Source organism: Vanacampus margaritifer, chromosome 4 (assembly GCF_051991255.1).
Source record: "Vanacampus margaritifer isolate UIUO_Vmar chromosome 4, RoL_Vmar_1.0, whole genome shotgun sequence".
Taxonomy (NCBI): Eukaryota; Metazoa; Chordata; class Actinopteri; order Syngnathiformes; family Syngnathidae; genus Vanacampus; species Vanacampus margaritifer.
The window spans coordinates 1-14,817 of record NC_135435.1 but is presented as its reverse complement, the minus strand read 5'-3'; positions in this window follow the sequence as shown (position 1 = coordinate 14,817).

Sequence of the window (14,817 nt, the reverse complement as noted above, 5' to 3'; positions counted from 1 at the left end):
CGCGTTTTCAGCCCCTGATTGTACACTTAAGGTGAAAATGTCAAAATCTTCAAAATGAGCATAAGCACAATGAAATTAATGCTGGAATCATCTTCAGGATGCTAGAATACACTAAATACAGCAAAAATTTTGAGTCTACAACGTTTAGTTTAGGTGTGAGAGCCAAAATGAACTTTTTATTGCTTTAAACGCGTTTTCAGCCTGATTGTGCACTTTAGGTGAAAATGTCAAAATCTTAAAAATGAGCATAAGCACAATGAAATTAATGCTGGAATCATCTTCAGGATGCTAGAATACACTAAATACAGCAAAAATTTTGAGTCTACAACGTGTAGTTTAGGTGTGAGAGCCAAAATGAACTTTTTATTGCTTTAAACGCGTTTTCAGCCCCTGATTGTACACTTAAGGTGAAAATGTCAAAATCTTCAAAATGAGCATAAGCACAATGAAATTAATGCTGGAATCATCTTCAGGATGCTAGAATACACTAAATACAGCAAAAATTTTGAGTCTACAACGTTTAGTTTAGGTTTGTGTGCCAAAATGAACTTTATATTGCTTTAAATGCGTTTTCAGCATGATTGTGCACTTTAGGTGAAAATGTCAAAATCTTAAAAATGAGCATAAGCACAATGAAATTAATGCTGGAATCATCTTCAGGATGCTAGAATACACTAAATACAGCAAAAATTTTGAGTTTACAACGTTTAGTTTAGGTGTGAGAGCCAAAATGAACTTTTTATTGCTTTAAATGCGTTTTCAGCCTGATTGTACACTTTAGGTGAAAATGTCAAAATCTTCAAAATGAGCATAAGCACAATGAAATTAATGCTGGAATCATCTTCAGGATGCTAGAATATACTAAATACAACAAAAATTTTGAGTCTACAACGTTTAGTTTAGGTGTGAGAGCCAAAATGAACTTTTTATTGCTTTAAACGCGTTTTCAGCCCCTGATTGTACACTTAAGGTGAAAATGTCAAAATCTTCAAAATGAGCATAAGCACAATGAAATTAATGCTGGAATCATCTTCAGGATGCTAGAATACACTAAATACAGCAAAAATTTGGAGTCTACAACGTTTAGTTTAGGTTTGTGAGCAAAAATGAACTTTTTATTGCTTTAAATGCGTTTTCAGCCTGATTGTGCACTTTAGGTGAAAATGTCAAAATCTTAAAAATGAGCATAAGCACAATGAAATTAATGCTGGAATCATCTTCAGGATGCTAGAATACACTAAATACAGCAAAAATTTTGAGTCTACAACGTTTAGTTTAGGTGTGAGAGCCAAAATGAACTTTTTATTGCTTTAAACGCGTTTTCAGCCCCTGATTGTACACTTAAGGTGAAAATGTCAAAATCTTCAAAATGAGCATAAGCACAATGAAATAAATGCTGGAATCATCTTCAGGATGCTAGAATACACTAAATACAGCAACAATTTTGAGTCTACAACGTTTAGTTTAGGTTTGTGTGCCAAAATGAACTTTTTATTGCTTTAAATGCGTTTTCAGCCTGATTGTGCACTTTAGGTGAAAATGTCAAAATCTTAAAAATGAGCATAAGCACAATGAAATTAATGCTGGAATCATCTTCAGGATGCTAGAATACACTAAATACAGCAAAAATTTTGAGTCTACAACGTTTAGTTTAGGTGTGAGAGCCAAAATGAACTTTTTATTGCTTTAAACGCGTTTTCAGCCCCTGATTGTACACTTAAGGTGAAAATGTCAAAATCTTAAAAATGAGCATAAGCACAATGAAATTAATGCTGGAATCATCTTCAGGATGCTAGAATACACTAAATACAGCAAAAATGTTGAGTCTACAACGTTTTGTTTAGGTGTGAGAGCCAAAATGAACTTTTTATGGCTTTAAATGCGTTTTCAGCCTGATTGTGCACTTTAGGTGAAAATGTCAAAATCTTCAAAATGAGCATAAGCACAATGAAATTAATGCTGGAATCATCTTCAGGATGCTAGAATACACTAAATACAGCAAAAATTTTGAGTCTACAACGTTTAGTTTAGGTGTGAGAGCCAAAATGAACTTTTTATTGCTTTAAACGCGTTTTCAGCCTGATTGTGCACTTTAGGTGAAAATGTCAAAATCTTAAAAATGAGCATAAGCACAATGAAATTAATGCTGGAATCATCTTCAGGATGCTAGAATACACTAAATACAGCAAAAATTTTGAGTCTACAACGTTTAGTTTAGGTGTGAGAGCCAAAATGAACTTTTTATTGCTTTTAACGCGTTTTCAGCCCCTGATTGTACACTTAAGGTGAAAATGTCAAAATCTTCAAAATGAGCATAAGCACAATGAAATTAATGCTGGAATCATCTTCAGGATGCTAGAATACACTAAATACAGCAAAAATTTTGAGTCTACAACGTTTAGTTTAGGTGTGAGAGCCAAAATGAACTTTTTATTGCTTTAAACGCGTTTTCAGCCTGATTGTGCACTTTAGGTGAAAATGTCAAAATCTTAAAAATGAGCATAAGCACAATGAAATTAATGCTGGAATCATCTTCAGGATGCTAGAATACACTAAATACAGCAAAAATTTTGAGTCTACAACGTTTAGTTTAGGTTTGTGTGCCAAAATGAACTTTTTATTGCTTTAAATGCGTTTTCAGCATGATTGTGCACTTTAGGTGAAAATGTCAAAATCTTAAAAATGAGCATAAGCACAATGAAATTAATGCTGGAATCATCTTCAGGATGCTAGAATACACTAAATACAGCAAAAATTTTGAGTTTACAACGTTTAGTTTAGGTGTGAGAGCCAAAATGAACTTTTTATTGCTTTAAATGCGTTTTCAGCCTGATTGTACACTTTAGGTGAAAATGTCAAAATCTTCAAAATGAGCATAAGCACAATGAAATTAATGCTGGAATCATCTTCAGGATGCTAGAATACACTAAATACAGCAAAAATTTGGAGTCTACAACGTTTAGTTTAGGTTTGTGAGCAAAAATGAACTTTTTATTGCTTTAAATGCGTTTTCAGCCTGATTGTGCACTTTAGGTGAAAATGTCAAAATCTTAAAAATGAGCATAAGCACAATGAAATTAATGCTGGAATCATCTTCAGGATGCTAGAATACACTAAATACAGCAAAAATTTTGAGTCTACAACGTTTAGTTTAGGTGTGAGAGCCAAAATGAACTTTTTATTGCTTTAAACGCGTTTTCAGCCCCTGATTGTACACTTAAGGTGAAAATGTCAAAATCTTCAAAATGAGCATAAGCACAATGAAATAAATGCTGGAATCATCTTCAGGATGCTAGAATACACTAAATACAGCAACAATTTTGAGTCTACAACGTTTAGTTTAGGTTTGTGTGCCAAAATGAACTTTTTATTGCTTTAAATGCGTTTTCAGCCTGATTGTGCACTTTAGGTGAAAATGTCAAAATCTTAAAAATGAGCATAAGCACAATGAAATTAATGCTGGAATCATCTTCAGGATGCTAGAATACACTAAATACAGCAAAAATTTTGAGTCTACAACGTTTAGTTTAGGTGTGAGAGCCAAAATGAACTTTTTATTGCTTTAAACGCGTTTTCAGCCCCTGATTGTACACTTAAGGTGAAAATGTCAAAATCTTAAAAATGAGCATAAGCACAATGAAATTAATGCTGGAATCATCTTCAGGATGCTAGAATACACTAAATACAGCAAAAATGTTGAGTCTACAACGTTTTGTTTAGGTGTGAGAGCCAAAATGAACTTTTTATGGCTTTAAATGCGTTTTCAGCCTGATTGTGCACTTTAGGTGAAAATGTCAAAATCTTCAAAATGAGCATAAGCACAATGAAATTAATGCTGGAATCATCTTCAGGATGCTAGAATACACTAAATACAGCAAAAATTTTGAGTCTACAACGTTTAGTTTAGGTGTGAGAGCCAAAATGAACTTTTTATTGCTTTAAACGCGTTTTCAGCCTGATTGTGCACTTTAGGTGAAAATGTCAAAATCTTAAAAATGAGCATAAGCACAATGAAATTAATGCTGGAATCATCTTCAGGATGCTAGAATACACTAAATACAGCAAAAATTTTGAGTCTACAACGTTTAGTTTAGGTGTGAGAGCCAAAATGAACTTTTTATTGCTTTAAACGCGTTTTCAGCCCCTGATTGTACACTTAAGGTGAAAATGTCAAAATCTTCAAAATGAGCATAAGCACAATGAAATTAATGCTGGAATCATCTTCAGGATGCTAGAATACACTAAATACAGCAAAAATTTTGAGTCTACAACGTTTAGTTTAGGTGTGAGAGCCAAAATGAACTTTTTATTGCTTTAAACGCGTTTTCAGCCTGATTGTGCACTTTAGGTGAAAATGTCAAAATCTTAAAAATGAGCATAAGCACAATGAAATTAATGCTGGAATCATCTTCAGGATGCTAGAATACACTAAATACAGCAAAAATTTTGAGTCTACAACGTTTAGTTTAGGTGTGAGAGCCAAAATGAACTTTTTATTGCTTTAAACGCGTTTTCAGCCCCTGATTGTACACTTAAGGTGAAAATGTCAAAATCTTCAAAATGAGCATAAGCACAATGAAATTAATGCTGGAATCATCTTCAGGATGCTAGAATACACTAAATACAGCAAAAATTTTGAGTCTACAACGTTTAGTTTAGGTGTGAGAGCCAAAATGAACTTTTTATTGCTTTAAACGCGTTTTCAGCCTGATTGTGCACTTTAGGTGAAAATGTCAAAATCTTAAAAATGAGCATAAGCACAATGAAATTAATGCTGGAATCATCTTCAGGATGCTAGAATACACTAAATACAGCAAAAATTTTGAGTCTACAACGTTTAGTTTAGGTGTGAGAGCCAAAATGAACTTTTTATTGCTTTAAACGCGTTTTCATCCCCTGATTGTACACTTAAGGTGAAAATGTCAAAATCTTCAAAATGAGCATAAGCACAATGAAATTAATGCTGGAATCATCTTCAGGATGCTAGAATACACTAAATACAGCAAAAATTTTGAGTCTACAACGTTTAGTTTAGGTGTGAGAGCCAAAATGAACTTTTTATTGCTTTAAACGCGTTTTCAGCCTGATTGTGCACTTTAGGTGAAAATGTCAAAATCTTAAAAATGAGCATAAGCACAATGAAATTAATGCTGGAATCATCTTCAGGATGCTAGAATACACTAAATACAGCAAAAATTTTGAGTCTACAACGTTTAGTTTAGGTTTGTGTGCCAAAATGAACTTTTTATTGCTTTAAATGCGTTTTCAGCATGATTGTGCACTTTAGGTGAAAATGTCAAAATCTTAAAAATGAGCATAAGCACAATGAAATTAATGCTGGAATCATCTTCAGGATGCTAGAATACACTAAATACAGCAAAAATTTTGAGTTTACAACGTTTAGTTTAGGTGTGAGAGCCAAAATGAACTTTTTATTGCTTTAAATGCGTTTTCAGCCTGATTGTACACTTTAGGTGAAAATGTCAAAATCTTCAAAATGAGCATAAGCACAATGAAATTAATGCTGGAATCATCTTCAGGATGCTAGAATACACTAAATACAGCAAAAATTTGGAGTCTACAACGTTTAGTTTAGGTTTGTGAGCAAAAATGAACTTTTTATTGCTTTAAATGCGTTTTCAGCCTGATTGTGCACTTTAGGTGAAAATGTCAAAATCTTAAAAATGAGCATAAGCACAATGAAATTAATGCTGGAATCATCTTCAGGATGCTAGAATACACTAAATACAGCAAAAATTTTGAGTCTACAACGTTTAGTTTAGGTGTGAGAGCCAAAATGAACTTTTTATTGCTTTAAACGCGTTTTCAGCCCCTGATTGTACACTTAAGGTGAAAATGTCAAAATCTTCAAAATGAGCATAAGCACAATGAAATAAATGCTGGAATCATCTTCAGGATGCTAGAATACACTAAATACAGCAACAATTTTGAGTCTACAACGTTTAGTTTAGGTTTGTGTGCCAAAATGAACTTTTTATTGCTTTAAATGCGTTTTCAGCCTGATTGTGCACTTTAGGTGAAAATGTCAAAATCTTAAAAATGAGCATAAGCACAATGAAATTAATGCTGGAATCATCTTCAGGATGCTAGAATACACTAAATACAGCAAAAATTTTGAGTCTACAACGTTTAGTTTAGGTGTGAGAGCCAAAATGAACTTTTTATTGCTTTAAACGCGTTTTCAGCCCCTGATTGTACACTTAAGGTGAAAATGTCAAAATCTTAAAAATGAGCATAAGCACAATGAAATTAATGCTGGAATCATCTTCAGGATGCTAGAATACACTAAATACAGCAAAAATGTTGAGTCTACAACGTTTTGTTTAGGTGTGAGAGCCAAAATGAACTTTTTATGGCTTTAAATGCGTTTTCAGCCTGATTGTGCACTTTAGGTGAAAATGTCAAAATCTTCAAAATGAGCATAAGCACAATGAAATTAATGCTGGAATCATCTTCAGGATGCTAGAATACACTAAATACAGCAAAAATTTTGAGTCTACAACGTTTAGTTTAGGTGTGAGAGCCAAAATGAACTTTTTATTGCTTTAAACGCGTTTTCAGCCTGATTGTGCACTTTAGGTGAAAATGTCAAAATCTTAAAAATGAGCATAAGCACAATGAAATTAATGCTGGAATCATCTTCAGGATGCTAGAATACACTAAATACAGCAAAAATTTTGAGTCTACAACGTTTAGTTTAGGTGTGAGAGCCAAAATGAACTTTTTATTGCTTTAAACGCGTTTTCAGCCCCTGATTGTACACTTAAGGTGAAAATGTCAAAATCTTCAAAATGAGCATAAGCACAATGAAATTAATGCTGGAATCATCTTCAGGATGCTAGAATACACTAAATACAGCAAAAATTTTGAGTCTACAACGTTTAGTTTAGGTGTGAGAGCCAAAATGAACTTTTTATTGCTTTAAACGCGTTTTCAGCCTGATTGTGCACTTTAGGTGAAAATGTCAAAATCTTAAAAATGAGCATAAGCACAATGAAATTAATGCTGGAATCATCTTCAGGATGCTAGAATACACTAAATACAGCAAAAATTTTGAGTCTACAACGTTTAGTTTAGGTGTGAGAGCCAAAATGAACTTTTTATTGCTTTAAACGCGTTTTCAGCCCCTGATTGTACACTTAAGGTGAAAATGTCAAAATCTTCAAAATGAGCATAAGCACAATGAAATTAATGCTGGAATCATCTTCAGGATGCTAGAATACACTAAATACAGCAAAAATTTTGAGTCTACAACGTTTAGTTTAGGTGTGAGAGCCAAAATGAACTTTTTATTGCTTTAAACGCGTTTTCAGCCTGATTGTGCACTTTAGGTGAAAATGTCAAAATCTTAAAAATGAGCATAAGCACAATGAAATTAATGCTGGAATCATCTTCAGGATGCTAGAATACACTAAATACAGCAAAAATTTTGAGTCTACAACGTTTAGTTTAGGTGTGAGAGCCAAAATGAACTTTTTATTGCTTTAAACGCGTTTTCAGCCCCTGATTGTACACTTAAGGTGAAAATGTCAAAATCTTCAAAATGAGCATAAGCACAATGAAATTAATGCTGGAATCATCTTCAGGATGCTAGAATACACTAAATACAGCAAAAATTTTGAGTCTACAACGTTTAGTTTAGGTGTGAGAGCCAAAATGAACTTTTTATTGCTTTAAACGCGTTTTCAGCCTGATTGTGCACTTTAGGTGAAAATGTCAAAATCTTAAAAATGAGCATAAGCACAATGAAATTAATGCTGGAATCATCTTCAGGATGCTAGAATACACTAAATACAGCAAAAATTTTGAGTCTACAACGTTTAGTTTAGGTGTGAGAGCCAAAATGAACTTTTTATTGCTTTAAACGCGTTTTCAGCCCCTGATTGTACACTTAAGGTGAAAATGTCAAAATCTTCAAAATGAGCATAAGCACAATGAAATTAATGCTGGAATCATCTTCAGGATGCTAGAATACACTAAATACAGCAAAAATTTTGAGTCTACAACGTTTAGTTTAGGTGTGAGAGCCAAAATGAACTTTTTATTGCTTTAAACGCGTTTTCAGCCTGATTGTGCACTTTAGGTGAAAATGTCAAAATCTTAAAAATGAGCATAAGCACAATGAAATTAATGCTGGAATCATCTTCAGGATGCTAGAATACACTAAATACAGCAAAAATTTTGAGTCTACAACGTTTAGTTTAGGTGTGAGAGCCAAAATGAACTTTTTATTGCTTTAAACGCGTTTTCAGCCCCTGATTGTACACTTAAGGTGAAAATGTCAAAATCTTCAAAATGAGCATAAGCACAATGAAATTAATGCTGGAATCATCTTCAGGATGCTAGAATACACTAAATACAGCAAAAATGTTGAGTCTACAACGTTTAGTTTAGGTGTGAGAGCCAAAATGAACTTTTTATTGCTTTAAACGCGTTTTCAGCCCCTGATTGTACACTTAAGGTGAAAATGTCAAAATCTTCAAAATGAGCATAAGCACAATGAAATTAATGCTGGAATCATCTTCAGGATGCTAGAATACACTAAATACAGCAAAAATTTTGAGTCTACAACGTTTAGTTTAGGTGTGAGAGCCAAAATGAACTTTTTATTGCTTTAAACGCGTTTTCAGCCTGATTGTGCACTTTAGGTGAAAATGTCAAAATCTTAAAAATGAGCATAAGCACAATGAAATTAATGCTGGAATCATCTTCAGGATGCTAGAATACACTAAATACAGCAAAAATTTTGAGTCTACAACGTTTAGTTTAGGTGTGAGAGCCAAAATGAACTTTTTATTGCTTTAAACGCGTTTTCAGCCCCTGATTGTACACTTAAGGTGAAAATGTCAAAATCTTAAAAATGAGCATAAGCACAATGAAATTAATGCTGGAATCATCTTCAGGATGCTAGAATACACTAAATACAGCAAAAATGTTGAGTCTACAACGTTTAGTTTAGGTGTGAGAGCCAAAATGAACTTTTTATTGCTTTAAACGCGTTTTCAGCCTGATTGTGCACTTTAGGTGAAAATGTCAAAATCTTAAAAATGAGCATAAGCACAATGAAATTAATGCTGGAATCATCTTCAGGATGCTAGAATACACTAAATACAGCAAAAATTTTGAGTCTACAACGTTTAGTTTAGGTGTGAGAGCCAAAATGAACTTTTTATTGCTTTAAACGCGTTTTCAGCCCCTGATTGTACACTTAAGGTGAAAATGTCAAAATCTTCAAAATGAGCATAAGCACAATGAAATTAATGCTGGAATCATCTTCAGGATGCTAGAATACACTAAATACAGCAAAAATTTTGAGTCTACAACGTTTAGTTTAGGTTTGTGTGCCAAAATGAACTTTTTATTGCTTTAAATGCGTTTTCAGCATGATTGTGCACTTTAGGTGAAAATGTCAAAATCTTAAAAATGAGCATAAGCACAATGAAATTAATGCTGGAATCATCTTCAGGATGCTAGAATACACTAAATACAGCAAAAATTTTGAGTCTACAACGTTTAGTTTAGGTGTGAGAGCCAAAATGAACTTTTTATTGCTTTAAATGCGTTTTCAGCCTGATTGTACACTTTAGGTGAAAATGTCAAAATCTTCAAAATGAGCATAAGCACAATGAAATTAATGCTGGAATCATCTTCAGGATGCTAGAATACACTAAATACAACAAAAATTTTGAGTCTACAACGTTTAGTTTAGGTGTGAGAGCCAAAATGAACTTTTTATTGCTTTAAACGCGTTTTCAGCCCCTGATTGTACACTTAAGGTGAAAATGTCAAAATCTTCAAAATGAGCATAAGCACAATGAAATTAATGCTGGAATCATCTTCAGGATGCTAGAATACACTAAATACAGCAAAAATGTTGAGTCTACAACGTTTAGTTTAGGTGTGAGAGCCAAAATGAACTTTTTATTGCTTTAAACGCGTTTTCAGCCCCTGATTGTACACTTAAGGTGAAAATGTCAAAATCTTCAAAATGAGCATAAGCACAATGAAATTAATGCTGGAATCATCTTCAGGATGCTAGAATACACTAAATACAGCAAAAATTTGGAGTCTACAACGTTTAGTTTAGGTTTGTGAGCAAAAATGAACTTTTTATTGCTTTAAATGCGTTTTCAGCCTGATTGTGCACTTTAGGTGAAAATGTCAAAATCTTAAAAATGAGCATAAGCACAATGAAATTAATGCTGGAATCATCTTCAGGATGCTAGAATACACTAAATACAGCAAAAATTTTGAGTCTACAACGTTTAGTTTAGGTGTGAGAGCCAAAATGAACTTTTTATTGCTTTAAACGCGTTTTCAGCCTGATTGTGCACTTAAGGTGAAAATGTCAAAATCTTAAAAATGAGCATAAGCACAATGAAATTAATGCTGGAATCATCTTCAGGATGCTAGAATACACTAAATACAGCAAAAATTTTGAGTCTACAACGTTTAGTTTAGGTGTGAGAGCCAAAATGAACTTTTTATTGCTTTAAACGCGTTTTCAGCCCCTGATTGTACACTTAAGGTGAAAATGTCAAAATCTTCAAAATGAGCATAAGCACAATGAAATTAATGCTGGAATCATCTTCAGGATGCTAGAATACACTAAATACAGCAAAAATTTTGAGTCTACAACGTTTAGTTTAGGTGTGAGAGCCAAAATGAACTTTTTATTGCTTTAAACGCGTTTTCAGCCTGATTGTGCACTTTAGGTGAAAATGTCAAAATCTTAAAAATGAGCATAAGCACAATGAAATTAATGCTGGAATCATCTTCAGGATGCTAGAATACACTAAATACAGCAAAAATTTTGAGTCTACAACGTTTAGTTTAGGTGTGAGAGCCAAAATGAACTTTTTATTGCTTTAAACGCGTTTTCAGCCTGATTGTGCACTTTAGGTGAAAATGTAAAAATCTTCAAAATGAGCATAAGCACAATGAAACTAATGCTGGAATCATCTTCAGGATGCTAGAATACACTAAATACAGCAAAAATTTTGAGTCTACAACGTTTAGTTTAGGTGTGAGAGCCAAAATGATCTTTTTATTGCTTTAAACGCGTTTTCAGCCTGATTGTGCACTTTAGGTGAAAATGTCAAAATCTTAAAAATGAGCATAAGCACAATGAAATTAATGCTGGAATCATCTTCAGGATGCTAGAATACACTAAATACAGCAAAAATTTTTTAGTCTACAACGTTTAGTTTAGGTGTGAGAGCCAAAATGAACTTTTTATTGCTTTAAACGCGTTTTCAGCCCCTGATTGTACACTTAAGGTGAAAATGTCAAAATCTTCAAAATGAGCATAAGCACAATGAAATTAATGCTGGAATCATCTTCAGGATGCTAGAATACACTAAATACAGCAAAAATTTTGAGTCTACAACGTTTAGTTTAGGTTTGTGTGCCAAAATGAACTTTTTATTGCTTTAAATGCGTTTTCAGCATGATTGCGCACTTTAGGTGAAAATGTCAAAATCTTAAAAATGAGCATAAGCACAATGAAATTAATGCTGGAATCATCTTCAGGATGCTAGAATACACTAAATACAGCAAAAATTTTGAGTCTACAACGTTTAGTTTAGGTGTGAGAGCCAAAATGAACTTTTTATTGCTTTAAATGCGTTTTCAGCCTGATTGTACACTTTAGGTGAAAATGTCAAAATCTTCAAAATGAGCATAAGCACAATGAAATTAATGCTGGAATCATCTTCAGGATGCTAGAATACACTAAATACAACAAAAATTTTGAGTCTACAACGTTTAGTTTAGGTGTGAGAGCCAAAATGAACTTTTTATTGCTTTAAACGCGTTTTCAGCCCCTGATTGTACACTTAAGGTGAAAATGTCAAAATCTTCAAAATGAGCATAAGCACAATGAAATTAATGCTGGAATCATCTTCAGGATGCTAGAATACACTAAATACAGCAAAAATTTGGAGTCTACAACGTTTAGTTTAGGTTTGTGAGCAAAAATGAACTTTTTATTGCTTTAAATGCGTTTTCAGCCTGATTGTGCACTTTAGGTGAAAATGTCAAAATCTTAAAAATGAGCATAAGCACAATGAAATTAATGCTGGAATCATCTTCAGGATGCTAGAATACACTAAATACAGCAAAAATTTTGAGTCTACAACGTTTAGTTTAGGTGTGAGAGCCAAAATGAACTTTTTATTGCTTTAAACGCGTTTTCAGCCCCTGATTGTAGACTTAAGGTGAAAATGTCAAAATCTTCAAAATGAGCATAAGCACAATGAAATAAATGCTGGAATCATCTTCAGGATGCTAGAATACACTAAATACAGCAACAATTTTGAGTCTACAACGTTTAATTTAGGTTTGTGTGCCAAAATGAACTTTTTATTGCTTTAAACGCGTTTTCAGCCTGATTGTGCACTTTAGGTGAAAATGTCAAAATCTTAAAAATGAGCATAAGCACAATGAAATTAATGCTGGAATCATCTTCAGGATGCTAGAATACACTAAATACAGCAAAAATGTTGAGTCTACAACGTTTTGTTTAGGTGTGAGAGCCAAAATGAACTTTTTATGGCTTTAAACGCGTTTTCAGCCTGATTGTGCACTTTAGGTGAAAATGTCAAAATCTTAAAAATGAGCATAAGCACAATGAAATTAATGCTGGAATCATCTTCAGGATGCTAGAATACACTAAATACAGCAAAAATTTTGAGTCTACAACGTTTAGTTTAGGTGTGAGAGCCAAAATGAACTTTTTATTGCTTTAAACGCGTTTTCAGCCCCTGATTGTACACTTAAGGTGAAAATGTCAAAATCTTAAAAATGAGCATAAGCACAATGAAATTAATGCTGGAATCATCTTCAGGATGCTAGAATACACTAAATACAGCAAAAATGTTGAGTCTACAACGTTTTGTTTAGGTGTGAGAGCCAAAATGAACTTTTTATGGCTTTAAATGCGTTTTCAGCCTGATTGTGCACTTTAGGTGAAAATGTCAAAATCTTCAAAATGAGCATAAGCACAATGAAATTAATGCTGGAATCATCTTCAGGATGCTAGAATACACTAAATACAGCAAAAATTTTGAGTCTACAACGTTTAGTTTAGGTGTGAGAGCCAAAATGAACTTTTTATTGCTTTAAACGCGTTTTCAGCCTGATTGTGCACTTTAGGTGAAAATGTCAAAATCTTAAAAATGAGCATAAGCACAATGAAATTAATGCTGGAATCATCTTCAGGATGCTAGAATACACTAAATACAGCAAAAATTTTGAGTCTACAACGTTTAGTTTAGGTGTGAGAGCCAAAATGAACTTTTTATTGCTTTAAACGCGTTTTCAGCCCCTGATTGTACACTTAAGGTGAAAATGTCAAAATCTTCAAAATGAGCATAAGCACAATGAAATTAATGCTGGAATCATCTTCAGGATGCTAGAATACACTAAATACAGCAAAAATTTTGAGTCTACAACGTTTAGTTTAGGTGTGAGAGCCAAAATGAACTTTTTATTGCTTTAAACGCGTTTTCAGCCTGATTGTGCACTTTAGGTGAAAATGTCAAAATCTTAAAAATGAGCATAAGCACAATGAAATTAATGCTGGAATCATCTTCAGGATGCTAGAATACACTAAATACAGCAAAAATTTTGAGTCTACAACGTTTAGTTTAGGTGTGAGAGCCAAAATGAACTTTTTATTGCTTTAAACGCGTTTTCAGCCCCTGATTGTACACTTAAGGTGAAAATGTTAAAATCTTCAAAATGAGCATAAGCACAATGAAATTAATGCTGGAATCATCTTCAGGATGCTAGAATACACTAAATACAGCAAAAATTTTGAGTCTACAACGTTTAGTTTAGGTGTGAGAGCCAAAATGAACTTTTTATTGCTTTAAACGCGTTTTCAGCCTGATTGTGCACTTTAGGTGAAAATGTCAAAATCTTAAAAATGAGCATAAGCACAATGAAATTAATGCTGGAATCATCTTCAGGATGCTAGAATACACTAAATACAGCAAAAACTTTGAGTCTACAACGTTTAGTTTAGGTGTGAGAGCCAAAATGAACTTTTTATTGCTTTAAACGCGTTTTCAGCCCCTGATTGTACACTTAAGGTGAAAATGTCAAAATCTTAAAAATGAGCATAAGCACAATGAAATTAATGCTGGAATCATCTTCAGGATGCTAGAATACACTAAATACAGCAAAAATGTTGAGTCTACAACGTTTTGTTTAGGTGTGAGAGCCAAAATGAACTTTTTATGGCTTTAAATGCGTTTTCAGCCTGATTGTGCACTTTAGGTGAAAATGTCAAAATCTTCAAAATGAGCATAAGCACAATGAAATTAATGCTGGAATCATCTTCAGGATGCTAGAATACACTAAATACAGCAAAAATTTTGAGTCTACAACGTTTAGTTTAGGTGTGAGAGCCAAAATGAACTTTTTATTGCTTTAAACGCGTTTTCAGCCCCTGATTGTACACTTAAGGTGAAAATGTCAAAATCTTCAAAATGAGCATAAGCACAATGAAATTAATGCTGGAATCATCTTCAGGATGCTAGAATACACTAAATACAGCAAAATTTTTGAGTCTACAACGTTTAGTTTAGGTGTGAGAGCCAAAATGAACTTTTTATTGCTTTAAACGCGTTTTCAGCCTGATTGTGCACTTTAGGTGAAAATGTCAAAATCTTAAAAATGAGCATAAGCACAATGAAATTAATGCTGGAATCATCTTCAGGATGCTAGAATACACTAAATACAGCAAAAATTTTGAGTCTACAACGTTTAGTTTAGGTGTGAGAGCCAAAA